This window comes from Silene latifolia, chromosome 1 (genome assembly GCF_048544455.1).
Source record: "Silene latifolia isolate original U9 population chromosome 1, ASM4854445v1, whole genome shotgun sequence".
In the NCBI taxonomy this organism is placed as follows: domain Eukaryota; kingdom Viridiplantae; phylum Streptophyta; class Magnoliopsida; order Caryophyllales; family Caryophyllaceae; genus Silene; species Silene latifolia.
In genome coordinates this window covers 150,066,344-150,089,056 of record NC_133526.1, presented here as the reverse complement: position 1 = coordinate 150,089,056, position 22,713 = coordinate 150,066,344, and the positions used below count along the sequence as shown (strand labels likewise).

Here is a 22,713-nt window from a genome sequence, read left to right as displayed (position 1 = left end):
CACGTAATCGTTAAGTTTTAATTTAAAGTACTTTGGTATTGTTGTACTTTGTTATTCACTACCTCGGGAAACCGAGATGGTAACAGCCCGATTTATTAGGGAAGGTCTTGCTAAAGGCTCCTTCATAAACCGGGGTGTTACAGGTCGGTGGTTGTGAGGATGAGAGGAGGGAATTTTTTTGGGTTTTTTGAATTTCGTGGTGGTGGTGGTGGTGGCTGACAGGTTGGGGTAGTAGGGTGGGCGTGGTCGGTGGTGGTGAGGATGAGAGGAGGAAATTTTTTTTTTTTGGTTTTTTGAATTTTTTGGATTTTTGGATTTTTTTGGTTTTTAGAGAGATGGAGGGATGATATTTGTGTGAAGAAGAGAGAAGTGAGTGGAAAAAGAAGGGTATTATAGTGAAATTAGAGGTTGATTAGTGATAGTAGAGAGAGAAAGTATTTAATTAGGATTGATCCCCTAATTTTTGCACTAATCCTCCATTTTTCTCTTTCAATCTCAACCCTCCATCCTATCTTTTTAAGGGTCCTGAAGAAGACTTATGGACTCAATGGATTTGGGTGGACTCATTAGATCTCATATATATATATATATATATATATATATATATATATATATATATATATATATATATATGTATATTTGTTGGGAAATGTGTCCTCAACAATAGTGCGATCACATGATTTAAATATCATTATTAAATCTCATTTCAAGAATACGGAAGGGATGATACATTACATATATAGTCAACTGGTCCACACATATCGGTAATGATTGGCTGGCTAGAGTTTGACATTACTGTCGTGCGACGGTGGTGATCGATTGATCCTTGAGGTCACACCTAAAGGACGATTCCCTTAATTAAAAAGGTTAATTAATTGTATACCGTCTGATTAATTAATTCCTTAAAAATTGAACAAATTCAATTTGTGAGAGAGAATATTGATATCTTATTGTAATGGGATTAAATAAGATTTATTTTAGTAAATAAAATGATTTATTACTAAAATTGTTTATTGTTTGAGAAACAATAAAGATAAGAATGAATGGTTGATTATAATTACAAGACATTGTGAATTATAATTATATGACCCATTTTATTTACGTGATCAAGTATCACTAGTCAATTTGTTGAAAGTAACTTAATTAATTCATAAAATGATATTTAGGTGATAAATATGCATTAAATTAATTAATAACATGTATCATACTACATGTGACATATTGTGTGACAAATGACAAATTGACAAAATAAAATGGTAGTCCATTTTAAGTATATGGACCGAAAATGGAGGGTGTGTTAGTGGGTTTTGGTTGTTTTATTTTATTTGATAAAATAAACATAATGATGCCTACCTACTACTAGTCTTACACCTCTTACACACCTACTATTTTTGAGAAGAGTAAAAGGAAAAGAAATGATGCCAATTTTGGCTCTTCCAACCGTGACACTCCCTCTCTATTGTGGGTTGTTGGTTATTTTATTTTCCTTACACACACATTCATATGATGATATAATTCATTCTTACAAAACATGCAAAAAGGTTCATGCTTTTCTCTCTTCTCTCTCTTTAATCTTCATCAAAAAGATGAGATTTTAATCCAAATTTGTTCAAAACATTACTAAAATTATCAAAGTAATATATGAGTATTAGTAATCAAATTTAAGGTAAACCACAATATAAACATCTAGTACATGTTAGTTTGTGGGGATTAAGGGATTGTCTTGGGTGCTACTAATTGGAGAATCTCTACTTTGGGATTTTTGTATGTTCATCCATTATTGGAAAGCTCAAGAACAAGAGAGAAAGGTGATCTCTCTTGTGCCCATAAACCGAAAATCCATATGTAAGAATAATGCTTCTTCCTTATTTTGTTTTAAAGTTTGCATGCATAAAATCAATCTTTAATTTTATGACAAATTAAATTATAACATATATGAGTATGTTAGTATATATAGATCTACTTTTCCTTCAATTGGTATCAGAGCCACGGTTGTTTGCATGCAAATCAGTTAAAAGTTTTTCCGAGTTATAAGAATAACATATAAAACTTGTAAAATTTGGGTTATTATGAGATATCACGAAATTAATCCATGCATGTTAATATTTCTGGTCCTAAAATGTTTTAGGGTATTTTGGTTAATTTTACGGATTTTTATTGTTCATTTAATACAATAATGGCATTTAAATATGATTTTATGAGTAAAAATGTCATTTTCGGTCTAAAATTAGCTATACTTCGAATTTTCAGTTGATTTTTGGATATGTTGTCACATATATTATTTTGAGATAACCTGTAAATTTTCATAATTTTTGGACTTGTTATGCTCGAAAAATGGATTTTTCATTATTAAATTCGGATTTAAGTGAAAAATAGGTTAATATGAGTTAAATTTCGAATCTGGTCATAGAAAATTAATATGTTGTCACATGCAATTTTGCAAGATGTGTGTAAAATAATTGGCTATAAAGAAGTCTTTTTCCATGATTTATGGATTTTTGAAGAAAAATAGCATAAATAGTGACATTATTAGTGTAAAATTAATAAAAACATAATCTATGACTTAGGAAAAACGTCTAATGTTGCATTTTATTATATTTTTCAGATCTAAAATTGAAAAGTTAATGAATATAATTTTTCTATGTTTTATGATTATTTTATTAAAAAAACCGATAAACCGCAACATTGTTTTTCCGGAAAAAATTTCGAAATTTTTAACCTAAGATTTTGAACATTATGAGTGTCATGGTATTTTTCCAGAATGTTCATGAGTTTAAATTTCAAATTTTGAATTTATTTGAAATTTTGTGATTTATTTGAAGTTTATAGCTTATTTTTGTATTTTTTTAGTCCATTAATGAACAATTTTATAAATATGAGTTAATTATGGTCAAATTATTAGTGAAGACTAAATTTTGAGTCCTAAGAGGTTAGGGTAATTAACTTATGCATAAATATGAATTTTTGTAATTTTTGTGATTATAAAATGTTGAAATCACGCAAATCCGTAAAAACCGAGTAATATACGATATTGGCTAATTAAAGGCGATTTAGCATAAAATTGAGCATGTTCATACATATTATAATGCTGCATTTTTCTTTATGATTGTCATAATTTTAATTTATGTAATTTTGAATTATGTAATTTTACTTAGTATGGCCTTAGATTTTAATTGGTATTTCCCGAAATGTATGGGAATATCGATTCGGTTGTAATTTTATTGTGATCTCGTATCACCGTTTTGTAATTTAATAGATTTATTTTATTTTAGTTACAAATGTATAATAGGAAATTATGTAATTTGTTATGTAATTTAATTTATCTCGGAGTTCCCAAAGACGGATTTCTTCAAGAATGGCGATACATAAAGACGGTGTTACCTCGAGATGCGTGCCACAACCGAAGTTCAAGGGACCAATGGAGTTGGTTTCCGAATATGTAATAGTTAAATATTTTTCCTATTTTAGGAAAGGCCATACTAGGATTTATTTATTTTTATGCTTGCATTTTATTTTATGTTGCATGCATCGCTAAATCGCCATAACTAAAACATGCATTATCATTTTATCGAGTTTATCGACCGTGTCAATTATAATTATCGTAATTCACCGCTTTAGTTCACTTAAAACGTGATAGATAATAAATTGACATGACCTCTCGCTAAAATAAACAATTGAGACTTAGCCTTACCAAATAGTAGAAACCATGAAAACCTATTTCGCGAGGGAGTGCACTCGGCCCTACCGGGGTACAAACCTTGTTACGTAGGGGAAGTGGGTGATGAATGTTGATCCACCGAATTCATGTTGATAAGGGATGAATCGGCCCTACCGTGCCCAAGTTGATGTGGATTTGGATCATGGACACATTTATTCGAAATTTGGGTTGAACTCAACAAAAGTTTTTGATAAGGGATGTATCGGCCCTACCGTGCCCTTGTCGAATGTGTTTTGGGCTAAAGATAATTGTTAATGTAATATTATCGATCAAGAGTTCTAAAAGTAGAATCGATTAAAGAGTTAATCTACCGAGTTATATTGATAAGGGATGAATCGGCCCTACCGTGCCCAAGTTAATATGAATTTGGATCTTGGAATCATTTATCATAGTTGGGTAGAGGTCACTATGTAAATGCTTTACTTGTTGTTTACAAGTATTAATGAAACGATAAATGTTAAGTTTTCCACTATTCCGTTGTTATATTGTTCTATTTCTTTACCACAATTCATATATGATATCATTTCGATTCAAAACTCCATTAAAACATCGTAACTAAAGACAATATGAATTTGTTTCTAAAACCTCAAATGAACCATTGCTAAGGATCTCTTGTAAAGAGTATAGATTAAAGCTAGTCATTATCAAACAGGTTTTTGATTCTAGACTAACATATCTACTTACAATGGATTGTTTTTCATGTATTTAAATGAATTAAGTACCTTGAAGCGATAAATTGTTTTGGTAATTAGTTTTGTCCAGAATTCGTAATTGACCAAAATAACGCAACCACTTCAATGAAAGTTTTAAGACTAAAACGAACAAATGAAGAGTGATCTTCGTAAATTCAATTTTGCTTCTCAAAGCAAAGACTCATTGAAATAAGTGGGAGCATTCTCTTAAACTGTTAAGATGAGGACGAGGTTCAAGAAGTAAATGGAATTGATACAAGGTAATGTTAAAAGGTAAAATTGTTGAGAATGACGATACTAAACCTATCAATCCCGACCGATAAAGTTTCCATTGTCTTAAATGTTGGACACGAGAAAGGAAACTACCCCAAATTATTGAAGAATCAACAAGTTAGTTGTGGGACATCTAGTGGAACCTTCTTCGTTAAATGTTTATTTGATTAAACACAAATTTTGCTAGTATTACTTCGTCAATATTAGAAACCGGTGGTGGATTTCATCATTATGTTTGATACATAGGATGATTAGAATATGACGACTAGCAACAATGAAGTCAAGAGATAGAGTCATTGTGTACTAAATCTAGTTTTCGGGTTTGGAGTTGTACTTAATTGTGACTATTAAGTACATAAACTCTAAATAAGAATACAATTTGTTATATATACAAAAGAGGTTTCACTTTTGTGACCCTATACACCATGATTTGATGTATGGCTAGCCCATCATCAAGGTGATTATATTCTAAACCAAACTAGAATAATATATCATGAAGATGATGCAAGACTCAAATTGGTAACCTAAGATTAAACCTTAAAATTTTGGAATAATGAACGCAAAGAGTTAACGAGTACTCTTGAAACCATTAGATTGTTAATGGTATATGCGTATCTTGTATTCAAAGCAAGATGTCTCGTGCCTTTTGGTTGAAAAGGAGATCGAGGTTATAAATCATTGATCCATAATAGGTTGATCATTCTCTTTTACCAACGATTTAAGTTGACGCTAGTGTGTTCACTTAATAAGGTAAATAGAGAAATCTTTGAAGAAGTTCAAGAGTTCAAGGAATCACGATTTAGTCGTGATGGGATTATCAAAGTGAAGACTTTGATATAAGCCAAAGGAAATGTGATATAGTATCACAAGTTAATCTCTCTTAGCACGCATTATGAAATAATGTGTGGATGGATAAGAAATCAAACGCTATTCGATATGGTTTGGACTTCAATCAAGTTACTTTGAGTTACTTGATCCTTTTGGGGATTTTATCATTTTTGTCTAAATTATTTCTCCACTAAATCGAATCATATGAGATATGAAATGGTAAGGGTACCATGGTTGTAAGTTTTTCACAAGAAACAAATGCTCATTTTTCCCTTGCAATTATCACGAGCACGACGGGTTTGCGGCTCATGAAGCTGTCTTTCTAAAATACAAGTTTATTTTTAGAAGACAGAGTGGGAGAAATTATTCAAGAGCCACAAAGAATGCCACAGAGAATGTTATGTCACAAGAAACTGGTCTTTCTTGGCTACATGAGACGTTTTGTGTAAGACATTATACATTGTTTCTTTAAAACCTAGGAGGTTAAAGTCGTCACTTGTTAAAGATGATGAATTCATTCTACTCTTAAGAAAGTAAAGAGCTTATGACTTACAAAGAAATTGTTTGATTTAAGTTGATTACTTCTAGAAAGTAATGAACATATGACTTACATAAGAGTGTTTAAAGTCACAACTCAATACAAGGCTTAGAGCCATGAAAATCCAAAACGAAAGGGCTTGATAAGTGACAAAGGGTCTTGCACTAATAAAGAGATATTTCAATGCAAGATTAGTTGCAAAGGGTTTTGCACTAATTGAAATGATTAAGTCTATTTGGATCTTCTTAGGGATTGTGTTTCATTATGAGGATATGCATACAGCAAGTGAATCTAAAACCCACTTCTTCAATAGAAGGAATGTATTCAATACATGTCATAAGTTTTATAGATTCTTGCAATCCTAAGATAATGTGAAACTTAAGAGAGAATCTTAAGTAGGACATCAATGAGTTGGAATCAACATTTTGATCATGTGATAAAACATTTCTCGATAAGTTGAGAAGTTTTGTTTATACATGGCGTTTAGTGGGAGTTACGGAATTTTTAATTAGTCCGATATGTGGATGACATATTGATCATTGAGAATGATTTAAGACTTTTGGAGTATTATAATACATCTTGAATATCCGGATTTATGAAGATAAATCCACATGATATTAGCGTCAGTAAGAAGTCTTATGTTGATAAGATTCATGACTAGTTCAATTAAATTGAACATATTTGATTGATTTCATTTGCTTCCGCTGCCGAATCAATTAAAAAGAAATGATGTATAACACTTCATATGCTTTAAGTATGATGAATTGTTTTCAAAAATCGAATTTAAGTAATATTTACCAAGTAAGCTATAAAGATTACCCTTAAGTGCTTGCAGAAGCATTAAGGAAGTAAAGCAAAGTGTTTATGATGCAATATTGTGTAAGGGTGTTACACAAGTGACAATTGACAATTGAGATTGCGCATGGTTTCCAACAAAACCATAATCAAAACACATTAGGATGGTTAAGATACCATTGTGGCTATGTTAATTAAGAAGTAGATTTTTCTAGAATCGTTCTAGGCAATAAAGAACAATGAGAGATATTTATAACGGAAATTGAGTACACTTGCGATCATGAGATGTGCAAGAAGGATGAGTCCCCGCATTTGTGAAAACAGTGGGAGCTATTCTTAGGCTAGAGGGCCTATGTCTTGATTGGATCTCGACACGTACTCAGAAAGTTTTGTAATGCAAATGTATACATTACAAAGGAAAACGAGTATGTAGTAAGATTGAGTAAGGTACAAGAAGTTGATAAAACCTACTAACCAAAGCCTTCTCATAGGTTTAACATGATGAGTCATGTCATTTCAATTCAATTGAGATGAATAACTACATAAAAGATCAAATTAGATTATAGAATATGAAGTAGTAATCAAGCATTGACTATTCATATGTGATAATCGCATTTGTCGTTTGAGTTTTACTCTAAAACTCTTATTTTATACTTTGTTACATCCAAACGGGTTGTAGAGACAACATTGAACCCCGTTAAAGTGAACACGGATTAGCATTGTATTCGCCCATAGTCACTTGTATGAGGTGACGTCTCGAAGTGACTAGAGTGTGATGCGATTGATGGCAAGTTCAAGTGCCATAGAGTCATGTGAGATGACTAGTCGATCACATAGGCGGATCGTTAGGAACACTTTGTCGGGCAAAGTGACCGCTTATAGAGTTCTGGCAAATTTATAAAGCCTGGTCGTGGCGAGAGCTACTATAGTATTCTAATGAGTCGATTCTTTTGACTAAAGACTGTTCACCTAAGATGGCACAGTTTCAGATTAACTTTGATTTGTGTTACTACGACCTTCGTAAATGGGGTCAAATGGGCATATTTTGGGTTATGATGGTTGTGGCTAGTCGAAGGGAATAAGTGCAATAGGAATTGTCCACCCCTAGTCAGGGTTAAAACAATATCTCAGGGCCACTCGAGGAGTAATGAACTGGAAATGCGTGGCCACGCTCGGAAGGTATCCATGGTGGATAAATTCCGGTCAATCAGTTATTCTCCAGATCGAGGAAACCACTCTCGATATGATCACTTGCAAGTACGACCCGAAAGACACCTTGCATTGAGTGGGAGATAGTAATAGGACAAGAGAATTGGTGACGCACACTTGTCGAGGACAAGTGGGAGATTGTTGGGAAATGTGTCCTCAACAATAGTGCGATCACATGATTTAAATTTCATTATTAAATCTCATTTCAAGAATACGGAAGGGATGATACATTACATATATAGTCAACTGGTCCACACATATCGGTAATGATTGGCTGTCTAGAGTTTGACATTACTGTCGTGCGACGGTGGTGATCAGTTGATCCCTTGAGGTCACACCTAAAGGACGATTCCCTTAATTAAAAAGGTTAATTAATTGTATACCGATACAGATTAATTAATTCCTTAAAAATTGAACAAATTCAATTTGTGAGAGAGAATATTGATATCTTATTGTAATGGGATTAAATAAGATTTATTTTAGTAAATAAAATGATTTATTACTAAAATTGTTTATTGTTTGAGAAACAATAAAGATAAGAATGAATGGTTGATTATAATTACAAGACATTGTGAATTATAATTATATGACCCATTTTATTTACGTGATCAAGTATCACTAGTCAATTTGTTGAAAGTAACTTAATTAATTCATAAAATGATATTTAGGTGATAAATATGCATTAAATTAATTAATAACATGTATCATACTACATGTGACATATTGTGTGACAAATGACAAATTGACAAAATAAAATGGTAGTCCATTTTAAGTATATGGACCGAAAATGGAGGGTGTGTTAGTGGGTTTTGGTTGTTTTATTTTATTTGATAAAATAAACATAATGATGCCTACCTACTACTAGTCTTACACCTCTTACACACCTACTATTTTTGAGAAGAGTAAAAGGAAAAGAAATGATGCCAATTTTGGCTCTTCCAACCGTGACACTCCCTCTCTATTGTGGGTTGTTGGTTATTTTATTTTCCTTACACACACATTCATATGATGATATAATTCATTCTTACAAAACATGCAAAAAGGTTCATGCTTTTCTCTCTTCTCTCTCTTTAATCTTCATCAAAAAGATGAGATTTTAATCCAAATTTGTTCAAAAGATTACTAAAATTATCAAAGTAATATATGAGTATTAGTAATCAAATTTAAGGTAAACCACAATATAAACATCTAGTACATGTTAGTTTGTGGGATTAAGGGATTGTCTTGGGTGCTACTAATTGGAGAATCTCTACTTTGGGATTTTTGTATGTTCATCCATTATTGGAAAGCTCAAGAACAAGAGAGAAAGGTGATCTCTCTTGTGCCCATAAACCGAAAATCCATATGTAAGAATAATGCTTCTTCCTTATTTTGTTTTAAAGTTTGCATGCATAAGATCAATCTTTAATTTTATGACAAATTAAATTATAACATATATGAGTATGTTAGTATATATAGATCTACTTTTCCTTCAATATATATATGGCATGCACACCCTTCGATGTATTGGAAATCCCGCTCGTTGGGATGCTTTGACTGTACCTGAAGGTTAGTGCTCACGAAACAGGTTTGTATAACATACATTTCCAGCCGTCACTCTGCCGAAACTTTACATTTACAAATATGCAGGTATACATATAGAAAAAAGAATTAAATTAGGTATTTTTTTTTTTAAAAAAAAAGGTAGTAGGCGGCACAAATTGCGAAAACACAAATGTCGACTAAAAAGACTATAACGACGCGGGACGACTTGAGACGGGAAGTTTTACCCCCTAAAACAAAAAATAAAATAAAACGAGTAAATGTAGCGCGCAGTCGGAATCCAAGAAAACGTAAAAAAAGAAAAGAAAAAAAAAGAATTATCTCGAAATGCGAATCCCGCTCTGTGGACAAGGCCCTCGGGAACTGCGTCCGCGGGATCCACACTAGGCATAATCGACTCGAGGTTCTTTCGAATCGAATTAAGACAAACTAGAGTCGCCACCAAGTTTTATGGGAACTTGGAACCGTTTAAGTCAACTTTACACCTTTCATCGAAAAGCATAAAGCCAATCGACTACGAGTGATTAAAGATAAAGACTTGTACCCTATATCACTCGATTTGAATGATTCTCGTAATCCAATGGTATTTAGACGGATCCACAAACCATAGATCTTGAGTAAGGGGTGAGGGTACGTGTTAGGAAGCCCATAAGGACACCTAACCCCGCCCGTCGATAACGGCCTCTACTAAGTTTAGTGTCGGATTTCAAACAAGGTCATAGCTACTACGATATATGATATGCAAACATCGTTTTAAAACCCTAACATGTGACAACAATTTCTATGTCGATTTAGATGCAACTAAACTAACTTTGTCAAAGTTGTAATTTAGCATGTGGGTTGATTGATCTAACAACATATAAACGAAACAAACAAGGCTTGATGGGAATGGGGGAGCCGTTGGGATCTACCTTATTACAACCCAGGCATTTCATGCCGACACGACGAGAAATAAGAGATACAACTCGATCTAAAATACACCGCTATACACAAAACCGTACATGACGCATTACACGGCCATTCAGCCTAGGGAAACGTGCACAAGGGGGGTGGCCCACGGCTTACATGACTCACGGCCTTGGGTCACTCCTCGTAATGTGTGCTTTCACTTAATCTCATCGAATTAGACATAAGGCCACGCACCAAAGCATGCATTAGCATAAATCGGGCCATGTTGCTTTAAACAACATGCGATTTACTACGCTCTTACATGCATTGGGGCACAACCATCTAACCAAACAAGACTAAGGTTTTGAAAGAGGTTTTGACTCGATAAAAGAAAGCTAACTCGAAAATTACAACTCGATAACAAACGATAAATTACAAGCGACAAAACAAATAAAGAACGAACGTTGTAAAACAAACGAAACAAGAAAAACCAAAGGACACGGTCAAGCCTCATGGCCTAAAGCTACGTCCAACCCTAGGTCCTAGGTCAGGTTCATTAGTTAGATCGATTGATTGTGAAACAAGTTCGAAAGCGGGCTAGAAAACAAGTTAGAAACGACGTTGATCGATTGAAAAGATGCCTTGCAAGCGTATATTCTACACGGCCCAAAGGGGTCTAATTAGGTCAAGTTCGCTAATAAATTTAACTCATCGAGTGTTAATAACACGGTGCTAATCACACACTCTTATACTAGCGAGAAATTAGGTGAAAGAGAGAGATGCATTCAGTTTAAGTTACAGAATCGTTAGTTGATTTTTAAAGCTATGTCGATGTACCCTAATATGTCTAATTAGGTTATTAAATTGATCTAATGTCATCTAAATGAGTTATATGTTAACAATCAGAGGTCATACTAACATGTGACGGGTCCTAAGGTGGGTCGAATCACACGAAACAAAAGAGGGGTCAAAAGCGAAGAGCGAAGTTAGAACTCGTTTTATTAATGCCCTACCTTGAACACGAGGATATGTAAATGAGACGGGGGTGTACGACCGACTGATGTAGCGGTTTCTTTCCCATCTCAAGTCAACGCGGGTGTTCATGGTGCTACTTTAACTCATACTCCGACTAAACTAGTTTCATAGTTAATTTAAACGATAAATAAAAACGATAAACGAAATAAAACGAAACAATAAAAAAAACAAACATAAAAAAACGAAATAAAAGGGAGAAAGAGGAGGATTTGATGCACCCTCAACCTACATGTATCGTTGACACCGTCTTGGGTCGTAATCGATGGTAGATTTTATCTCGAAAGGCCGTCGTCGATGAAGAAACAAAGCAAACAACACGTTTTTATCGAATCTGGACAGCAACTTTCAAACAGCGATTTCTCTCTCGTTTCACGGTGAAAATTCGATTTAAAAGATGTTTTGAAAACTATAAAGAGAGGAGAACAGAGATCTTAAAACAATACCTGCTCGTTTTGAGTTATTGGGCACGAAAAACAAGCACAAACAGAACTGGACATACAGGAAAAGCCGCGAAAACAGAGTGTATAACACTCTGTTTTTCGAGGGAATTCGTGTACTCTCAAGGGCAATTTGGCTCGTAAATCTTTGTCTAATGTGTAGATGGATGTTGTATGGTTAATTTGGAACAAGAAACTCGAATTTTGATGGAGGTTTGAAGGGAGAACGAAGGGTTTCAAAGAGGACACACAAACTGATTCTCTGTTTGTATGTCGGTTTTGTCTAGGGTTTTTGGGAGGCAATTAGGGTTTTGTTCTGGAGTTTAAAGCTTGTAAGTGAAGGTAGTATGTATGGAGAACTTAGAGGAATGAATGTATGGTGAAGGGGGGGTATTTATAAGGAGTTAAGGTAGGGTTTTTAGAGGGGAGAGGCAGACGGGCTCATTCACGCATAGCTGCTGTCCAGCAGCTTTTCTGAGGGTTTGAGAGGCTTTGTGAGGGGTTTTCTTGGTGGTTAAGCTAGGGAAGTATAGGTATGATACTAGGGTATGGTTTAGGATTAATGGGCACGGGTTTTGCAGGAGTTTGGAGCGGGTTTTGGACTCGGGTTTGAGCTGAACGAAAACAGGGGGCTGTTTGTGTCGTGTTGTTTGGGGCCTGTTTTGGAGTGTTGGAGACGGGTTTTGTGGAGGGGTTTCATGGTGGGTTTGGACGTGGGAATGGTGGGTAGTGTGGAGTACGGGTTGGTTGTGATGGATTGCGGGTTTGGACCAAGTTTGGAGCAAAACAAACGGGCTATGTTGAACACGGGTTGGGAAGGAGTTGGGCTATGTTGGGGGGCTTGGGACGAGATTTGGGATGGGATTTGGGCCGTGGTTATGGGGTTCGAACTGGGGTGGATGGGTAGAGGTTTAGATTGGTTAGTGTACTCGAGATTCGTGCCAACTCGTAAAGAAAACGGGCTCAAAAACCGAGCTATAATCGAGCTCCAAAACGCGTGTTTAAAACGAGTTTTTTTCGATTTTTAAATCGATTAACACGTTAAAATAAATGATTTTTCAAATCAAATACACTCATAAAATGATTTTTCAAATCAAATATTTATTTTATTTTTACTAAAATAAACTTGAGAAAATAAATTCAAAATAAAGCAATAAAATGAATTCACCTTAAAAAAGCTTTAATTTAAATATCATTTAAATTAAAATACTCCGTCGACAACGCTCATTCTACATCGTAAAACGAACCCAAATAATGACAATGACAACTAAAAAAATAGATGTGTCCTATCATCATCGGGTGTTTGTCGGGTTCTCTATAAATTCCAATATCGACGGATACGGGTATCTACAGAGCCCCCACTTTGACTGAGGCTTGGACAAGGCGAAAGTCAAAGTATACCTCAGTCCCTCTCGACCGAGGATTCGCGGGTCGTTTATAGTCCATTAGACTTGCGTATATAAGCTCGCCAGCCATAAGAAGAGATCGTACCTGAAACTTCGTCGGGGATTAACTCTTGCTTCTGTTGCGTCAAATTATCATCGTTGGTCGTCGACCCATAAAATTGCATATATGGTGGATTGAGCCTTATCCTTAGGCGCCTACGTATCCGTTTCTGACGGAATCAAACCCGCGTCGTAGTTCGGCAACTGCTGACACATGCCCAAAGTTTATCATCTGCTGGCATCTGTCCAAAATTCATCATCTGTTGACACTTGCCCAAAACTTATCATCTACTGGCAGGTGCCTACATGGGACGGGACTTTCCAATGAGGTTGCCGCCGCTTTCATCATTTGCTTTCAGCTACGGAATTCTTCCCTTTCATACTCTTGTATTGAATTGAATTCTGAGTGGATGTCATCCTTTATATCTTGATAATGGTCTCTGAAGCCAACGGCTTCAGAGCCTCCAGTTTGTGATGGCTCTAAAGTCGAAAACTTTAGAGCCCCCAGTTGAAGCATATCCTGCTACATTTGAAACACAAAAAAGTACTAGCAATAATCATCACATAAGCACATTTGGATCATCGATCCTAAAATTGGATTATTTGAAAGATTGGGTCATCGACCCGAAAATTGAATTTGAAAATTTTGAATAATTGGGTCATCGACCCGAATTTTGAATTTGACATCACTTGGAATATTGGGCCATCGACCCAAAAAATTGAATTTGAATATTTGAATTTCGAAAGATTGGGTCATCGACCCACAAAGATTCGCAAAAAGTTTTTGTGATTTTGAAATTTTGAAATTTTTGAAATCGAACCTTGATTGGTGAGCATGAAATACGACTCAGACACTCTGTATGACCCGTAAATAACGTGGGCGTAGCCCGCTACCGTAAAACAAAAAAGGAAAATAAAACCCTAAGTGTGCACGGGTTTTAATTCAATTATGGACTTGTTGGGGGTAAAAATGTAAATTGGCCATTCTGGCACCAAAAGATGGCAAATGGGAATCACTAGGTCGCCGGACTTGAGACGAAGATTTCGTATGGCATGGGCGTGCTCCCGAGGGCACACGGGAATCAAGATCACTTGGCATTGACAAGGTGGATTAAACTCACGGAGCAACAACGTTGGCTTCGCCCAGACACTAAACACAGACTGATTTTATGAGAACACTTAGACAACACACATGACTTTTGTCGGGAACATTCTGTCACTCTTCTCCTCGCCTCCTTTCTTTTCAGCGAGTTTCATCATTTCTTGCCACCGCCTTCTTTCTTTTCAGCGGGCTTTTACTATTTTTTGTCCACGCCTTCTTTCTTTTCAGCGGGTTTTTCATATTTTCTGTTCCCAACACAAACCCACATCTATGTGACTCAGCATCTTTGCCTAAACCGTTAGATAAAGCTCATTCTGAGACTTGATACTATTCATCCGAACCTATATCCTTATCCTAGCCTACATCGAGTGCTAAGACCGACTCAGACAAAGGTGGCTTCATTTGGACTTGGTTAGTACCCGTAAGAAACCGACAAGATGACAACTTGGTTGATGAGTGGATTGAATCCCTTATTCTAAAGGACTGCCTACGTATTCGCGTGGAGCGAAATCAAATCCGACGTAGTTCGATCATGGTGCATAAACGTGGCATTTTGATTGTGTGTACACACTCGAAGGTTTCACCTAAGGTATCATGTCGTATCCCATTCTAGCCTGTAAGGTACCGTTATATCCCGTGTCTAGGGTTGGTACAAAAGGTTGTGATTCTTTGGGATGTGGAGCTTGGTAAAAAAAAAAAGGTTCGCAAGGTAAACCATCATTCTGAAGGTTCGTTTTGTGGTGCTAAGGCTAACGGGTTATGGCTTACATCGTGGTTGGAAAGGTGTCTCGGTTTTGACGAAATCCGAGTGCAAATGGGTTGGAAAACAATGTGGGTTCAAATCTCCATATCTGGACCCTAAAGGCTGGGTGTAACAGCACAAGCGGAATGATTCTCAAAATTCCTAACTATCCCCTTGTAACTGTCTCAGGAAGGCCTTAGAGGGTAAAGAGGTTACTACTTACGCTTTTGGGCTTCGCCCACTGAACTTCAACTATGGGTACTTGATTTGACTTATGGCTTCCGTAACTTCGACATCCAACCAAAAGCATTCTGCAATAACTTCAACATCTTTTTTTCTTTTTCTTTTTCTTTCATCTTTTTTCATTTTTCATTTTTTCATTTTTTTTCATTTTTCCAATTTTTCTCTTTTTCTCATTTTTTCATTCTTTTTCATCTTTTTTCTCTCTTTGAAAATGATCTTCTATTCATTCTCTTAGTCATAAATGGATACAACTTGAAAACTGGGCTTCGCCAACTAATTTGGGTAAGAACTAACAATTCCTTGTTAGAACGGGTTGATGTCTTCTCTCTTCGAGATGGGATGATTTTGTTGGGGAAAAGGCTTGCCTTCCATCATCGATAGGGGAAACAAGGAGCTAGTCCGGGTTTGTCATAGAATCATCTAAAAGCTTGTCACAAACATTGGTTCAGATGGAGGTTTTCTACCACCAGACATGGAATAGGTAAAGGAATCAAACACGGGATCCTAGTGTACCTTACATTTTGAAACGGGACATATTTCTACCCTAGGGATGCCTTTGAGCGTGTTGTGCATTTTATCATGTTTCGGAATGATTGAGGATTAGAAACAAGACATATTTGGAAACGAAACTGCAACTTTTATTGGAATGACAAATGCTTAACAGACTCGAAGGAACGATTCCTAGGACACATCCTAGGTCATCGCGGAACAAATGACTCAAATTCAAAAAAAGAAAGTTCTAGACTCGACTCGACTAAGATAAGAAAACAGATCCCGACTCATAATTTTCAAATCTGGTCTTGAGCTTTCTCTTGTTCAGCTGTCAGCTTAGATGCTCGGTTCTAGTCCTTGATCCCTTTGATGGTGTGCCTCCATCCTGAGGTAGTCCTTTGAGGATCTACGCCAGTGATGAAGGTTGGTGAATCGAATTGTCTTTTATTAACTTCGTTAACGAGAGGAGTACATTCTAGAGCAAGACTCTCGACTTGAATTTCATTCTTCGGGTTTGGCAAGAATTCAAAGCAATCCACAAATATTTTCCCGATAAACACCCCTTTCAAGTGACATGGGCGGATAAGATGGGAATAATCGACATTGTCTTCGACAGAAACAAAGTTAGTGTGGTCGCCGAATGGATTGGTGATGTTATTGGGTTTGACAGTTGGGATCGGGAGTGTTCCATTCTCGATCATGTCTTGTATTTCGTGCTTCAGTCGATAGCACCTTTCAGTATCATGGCCTTTCCCTTGATGAAAGGCACAGTAGGTATTTGGTTTATACCATTTACCTTGTTGATCAGCGGGAGGGTCCGGAGTTGGACCAATAGGCTTCAGCTTTCCTTGGGCTATAAGCCTTTGGAGAGCATAGGCGTAAGTGCACCCGATATCGGTGAATAACCTCGGAGCTTGGCGCGGAGGCCTTTTTTACTGTCCATCTAAGAGATTGACAGTTTCAACAAAGTGGGGTCTGCTGGTGCTTTTGCTTTAGATGACGCCCCTTGGTATCCTTTTGGCTTCTCGGCTTGACCATTCGGACATCATCCTCTACCTTTATCCCGATTCTTATCAATTTTTTGAAAGAACCAAAATTCTGGTATTTCAGAGCATTACGGTAAACAGGTCGTAAATTCTTCACGAACTTATCTACCATTTCAACTTCATCGGGATTCTTAGCTAGTTTCACGCTTTCAGCGCGCCATCTTGTGAGGAATTCAATAAAGCCCTCTTTTTCATTCTGTGTCATTACTTCCAAAGTCCTTATGTTGGTTGAATCTTAACATTGTCAGCATAGTGCTTACAGAACTCCACCGTAATATCTTCAAAAGTGGGGAAGTTCTTAAGGTCAAGATTATAGAACCACGCCTTCGGGTGTTCATCCAGAGATTGGGCAAAAATTTCAGAGAGCATGTCAGCAGGTACTCCCTTCAGTGCTAAGTACCCTTTATAGGCCTTAACATGGTGGACTGGATCTTCGGTGCCCTTGAACTTTGGGATGTCAGTGAGTACCATGTTCGTGGGCAACTTATCCTGAACTGGGGCATAGGCCCTAGCATTCTCATAGTGAATGTTCTTCCCCTGGGAGAGTTTCAAACGGTCTTCGATGAACTTCAACCGTTTCTCCAGATCAGTCAGAGGTGGGGTAGATGGAGGGGAATCTTCACTCAGCTTAGATTCAATTGCATCCATTCGGGTCATCATGAGGTTCACGGCCTCAGTGAGCTTGTTAACAGCATCTTCCATTGCTTGACGTCGGGTTTTTGGCGGCCTTTCTACAAGAAAACCCCGTACTGAGTCAATATTTAAAGTAAGAGCCCTTGCACACTTAACGACACGACCCCAACTTGACTCAAATAAAGACTCGACTTGAGACCGACTAACCAAAGGTTCGACTCACGGTTGGATTTAGACCTTGGTTCATTTTAGACTCGACAAAACGACATGACTCAAGTTGTCATAGCTTGATTCTAAACTGGACTCGGTGTGACTAAACCCGTGATTGGACTAACATAGCCCATAGGTTCGGGTGAAACGCCCTAAATGGCCTAGCTTGGGCATCTCTGTGGACTATCCTAGACCAAATGGTCGACCAACATGACTCAAGGCCCAAGAGGTGAGCTTGGGTGACCCAACAAGGTCGTGTTCTAGACTCTTAGAACGAAACACACCCGGCCTAACACGGCCATGACCCGGACACGACTTGACGCATTTCATGCTTGGTTGAGGTTCGAGAGGCATTTTGGATTGATTTTGAAAAACGAAGGATTGATTTGAAAATGAGATTTGAAATGGCCAGCATGCCGGCTATAAAAGCTCATTTTGGCCGAAATTTCTAGTCCTATTTGGGCAGCATTCCGCGTTTTTAAAACCATGCTATTTTGAAAGTAAGTTGTTCAAAAGTTTGGTTTTGAAAAGGACATGGAAAATTTGAAAAGACTCGGAAAAAACACCTTGCACATTGTCATTCTCATGTTATAAGGATGTATGCTCCTAGACATCTCTAAGTCTCGGCAAGTCTTCTACAAGAAGGTCTATGCCCTCCCTCCTTTTGCGGTCTTATAGAGCAAGGGCCTTTAGGTAGAATACGTAGAAGAGCATCCCTACCATCAAGAACCACGCGAGGCGGAGCGGAAGCAAGCAATGTGCGAGTTCCTGGCATAGTGGGACGTCGCCCCCACGCATCACAAAGAAACGCTGGGATAGCCCGGGAAAGTCCTTAAGGGTTTATGCATGAATCGTAGCACTATGAGTAATGTTTTACTTTCCAATACTTTCTTTTCAAGTTTCACCTCGGAGGAAAAGACCCTAGAAACAAAGTGTAACTAGTCCTCTTTTCCCCAGCAAAGTCGCCAAACTGTGGACAAGGCCCTCGGGAACTGCGTCCGCGGGATCCACACTAGGCATAATCGACTCGAGGTTCTTTCGAATCGAATTAAGACAAACTAGAGTCGCCACCAAGTTTTATGGGAACTTGGAACCGTTCAAGTCAACTTTACACCTTTCATCTAAAAGCATAAAGCCAATCGACTATGAGTGATTAAAGATAAAGACTTGTACCCTATATCACTCGATTTGAATGACTCTCGTAATCCAATGGTATTTAGACGGATCCACAAACCATAGATCTTGAGTAAGGGGTGAGGGTACGTGTTAGGAAGCCCATAAGGACACCTAACCCCGCCCGTCGATAACGGCCTCTACTAAGTCAAGTGTCGGATTTCAAACAAGGCCATAGCTACTACGATATATGATATGCAAACATCGTTTTAAAACCCTAACATGTGACAACAATTTCTATGTCGATTTAGATGCAACTAAACTAACTTTGTCAAAGTTGTAATTTAGCATGTGGGTTGATTGATCTAACAACATATAAACGAAACAAACAAGGCTTGATGGGAATGGGGGAGCCGTTGGGATCTACCCTATTACAACCCAGGCATTTCATGCCGACACGACGAGAAATAAGAGATACAACTCGATCTAAAATACAACGCTATACACAAAACCGTACATGACGCATTACACGGCCATTCGGCCTAGGTAAACGTGCACAAGGGGGGTGGCCCGCGGCTTACATGACTCACGGCCTTGGGTCACTCCTCTTAATATGTGCTTTCACTTATCTCATCGAATTAGACATAAGGCCACGCACCAAAGCATGCATTAGCATAAATCGGGCCATGTTGCTTTAAACAACATGCGATTTACTACGCTCTTACATGCATTGGGGCACAACCATCTAACCAAACAAGACTAAGGTTTTGAAAGAGGTTTTGACTCGATAAAAGAAAGCTAACTCGAAAATTACAACTCGATAACAAACGATAAATTACAAGCGACAAAACAAATAAAGAACGAACGTTGTAAAACAAACGAAACAAGAAAAACCAAAGGACGCGGCCAAGCCTCACGGCCTAAAGCCACGTCTAACCCTAGGTCTTAGGTCAGGTTCATCAGTTAGATCGATTGATTGCGAAACAAGTTCGAAAGCGGGCTAGAAAACAAGTTAGAAACGACGTTGATCGATTGAAAAGATGCCTTGCAAACGTATATTCTACACGGCCTAAAGGGGTCCAATTAGGTCAAGTTCGCTAATTAATTTAACTCATCGAGTGTTAATAAGACGGTGCTAATCACGCACTCTTATACTAGCGAGAAATTAGGTGAAAGAGAGAGATGCATTCAGTTTAAGTTACAGAATCGTTAGTTGATTTTTAAAGCTATGTCGATGTACCCTAATATGTCTAATTAGGTTATTAAATTGATCTAATGTCATCTAAATGAGTTATATGTTAACAATCAGAGGTCATACAAACATGTGACGGGTCCTAAGGTGGGTCGAATCACACGAAACAAAAGAGGGGTCAAAAGCGAAGAGCGAAGTTAGAACTCGTTTTATTAATGCCCTACCTTGAACACGAGGATATGTAAATGAGACGGGGGTGTACGACCGACTGATGTAGCGGTTTCTTTCCCATATCAAGTCAATGCAGGTGTTCATGGTGGTACTTTAACTCATACTCGGACTAAACTAGTTTTATAGTTAATTTAAACGATAAATAAAAACGATAAACGAAATAAAACGAAACAATAAAAAAAAAACATAAAAAAACGAAATAAAAGGGAGAAAGATGAGGATTTGATGCACCCTCAACCTACATGTATCGTTGACACCATCTTGGGTCGTAATCGATGGTAGATTTTATCTCAAGAGGCCGTCGTCGACGAAGAAACAAAGCAAACAACACGTTTTTATCGAATCTGGACAGCAACTTTCAAACAGCGATTTCTCTCTCGTTTCACGGTGAAAATTCGATTTAAAAGATGTTTTGAAAACTAGAAATAGAGGAGAACATAGATCTTAAAACAATCCCTGCTACTTTTGAGTTATTGGGCACGAAAAACGAGCACAAACAGAACTCGACAGACAGGAAAAGCCGCGAAAACAGAGTGTATAACACTCTGTTTTTCGAGGGAATTTGTGTACTCTCAAGGGCAATTTGGCTCGTAAATCTTTGTCTAATGTGTATATGGATGTTGTATGGTTAATTTGGAACAAGAAACTCGAATTTTGATGGAGGTTTGAAGGGAGAACGAAGGGTTTCAAAGAGGACACACAAACTGATTCTCTGTTTGTATGTCGGTTTTGTCTAGGGTTTTTGGGAGGCAATTAGGGTTTGTTTATGGAGTTTAAAGCTTGTAAGTGAAGGTAGTATGTATGGAGAACTTAGAGGAATGAATGTATGGTGAAGGGGGGGTATTTATAAGGAGTTAAGGTAGGGTTTTTAGAGGGGAGAGGTAGACGGGCTCATTCACGCATAGCTGCTGTCCAGCAGCTTTTGTGAGGGTTTGAGAGGCTTTGTGAGTGGTTTTCTTGGTTGTTAAGCTAGGGAAGTATAGGTAGGATACTAGGGTATGGTTTAGGGTTAATGGGCACGGGTTTTGCAGGTGTTTGGAGCGGGTTTTGGACTCGGGTTTGAGCTGAACGAAAACAGGGGGCTGTTTGTGTCGTGTTGTTTGGGGCCTGTTTTGGAGTGTTGGAGACGGGTTTTGTGGAGGGGTTTCATGGTGGGTTTGGACGTGGGAATGGTGGGTAGTGTGGAGTATGGGTTGGTGGTGATGGGTTGCGGGTTTGGACCAAGTTTGGAGAAAAACAAACGGGCTATGTTGAACACGGGTTGGGAAGGAGTTGGGCTATGTTGGGGGGGCTTGGGACGAGATTTGGAATGGGATTTGGGCCGTGGTTATGGGGTTCGAACTGGGGTGGATGGGTAGAGGCTTAGATTGGTTAGTGTACTCGAGATTCGTGCCAACTCGTAAAAAAACGGGTTCAAAAACCGAGCTATAATCGAGCTCCAAAACGCGTGTTTAAAACGAGTTTTTTTCGATTTTTAAATCGATTTTTCAAATCGATTAACACATTAAAATAAATGATTTTTCAAATCAAATACACTCATAAAATGATTTTTCAAATCAAATATTTATTTTATTTTTACTAAAATAAATTTGAGAAAATAAATTCAAAATAAAGCAATAAAATGAATTCACCTTAAAAAAAGCTTTAATTTAAATATCATTTAAATTAAAATACTCCGTCGACAACGCTCATTCTACATCGTAAAACGAACCCAAATAATGACAATGACAACTAAAAAAATACATGTGTCCTATCATCATCGGGTGTTTGTCGGATTCTCTATAAATTCCAATATCGACGGATACGGGTATCTACACGCTCCGTCGCGAACAATCCGAAAAAAGAAAAAAAAAATACGAAATGTGGTAATGATACAAAAACTCGAAATACCATAAACACCCTATTGATGCGTATTACTTTTTCCGTAAAATTGTGATCCATAGAAATGGTTTGGTGAGAGATTGGGTAGAAAATGTAGAGCAAACGGGGTCCTTAATGTGGCCATGACTTATGAGACCCATGTTTTAGTACATTTGTCTTCGTTCTTCTATTTTGGCTGTGAACCACCTTTCTCTCGTATGTATCGTATCTATATTATTAGGACCCATAAATGCCATGATCGTTGTTGCTCTAATTCATTCAATAAGGGCCTGAGTAAGTGGGCTTTTAGCGATAACTTTGTCGGCCCAGTAATAGAATACTAGATCTCAATGGAAAATGTAATAAAAAAGAAAACGCTAGAAGGGGGGCTTGAACCTCCGACCTTGTGGTTAACAGCCACACGCTCTAACCAACTGAGCTATTCCAGC

At 37.4% G+C, this 22,713-nt stretch overlaps 1 non-coding gene across 1 annotated transcript; it reads right to left on the bottom strand.

The window, feature by feature from the left end:
* Positions 1 to 22,639: 22,639 nt before the first annotated feature.
* TRNAN-GUU (transfer RNA asparagine (anticodon GUU)) lies at positions 22,640 to 22,713 on the bottom strand. The gene has a single exon. It is a non-coding gene; the product is annotated as a tRNA-Asn (tRNA).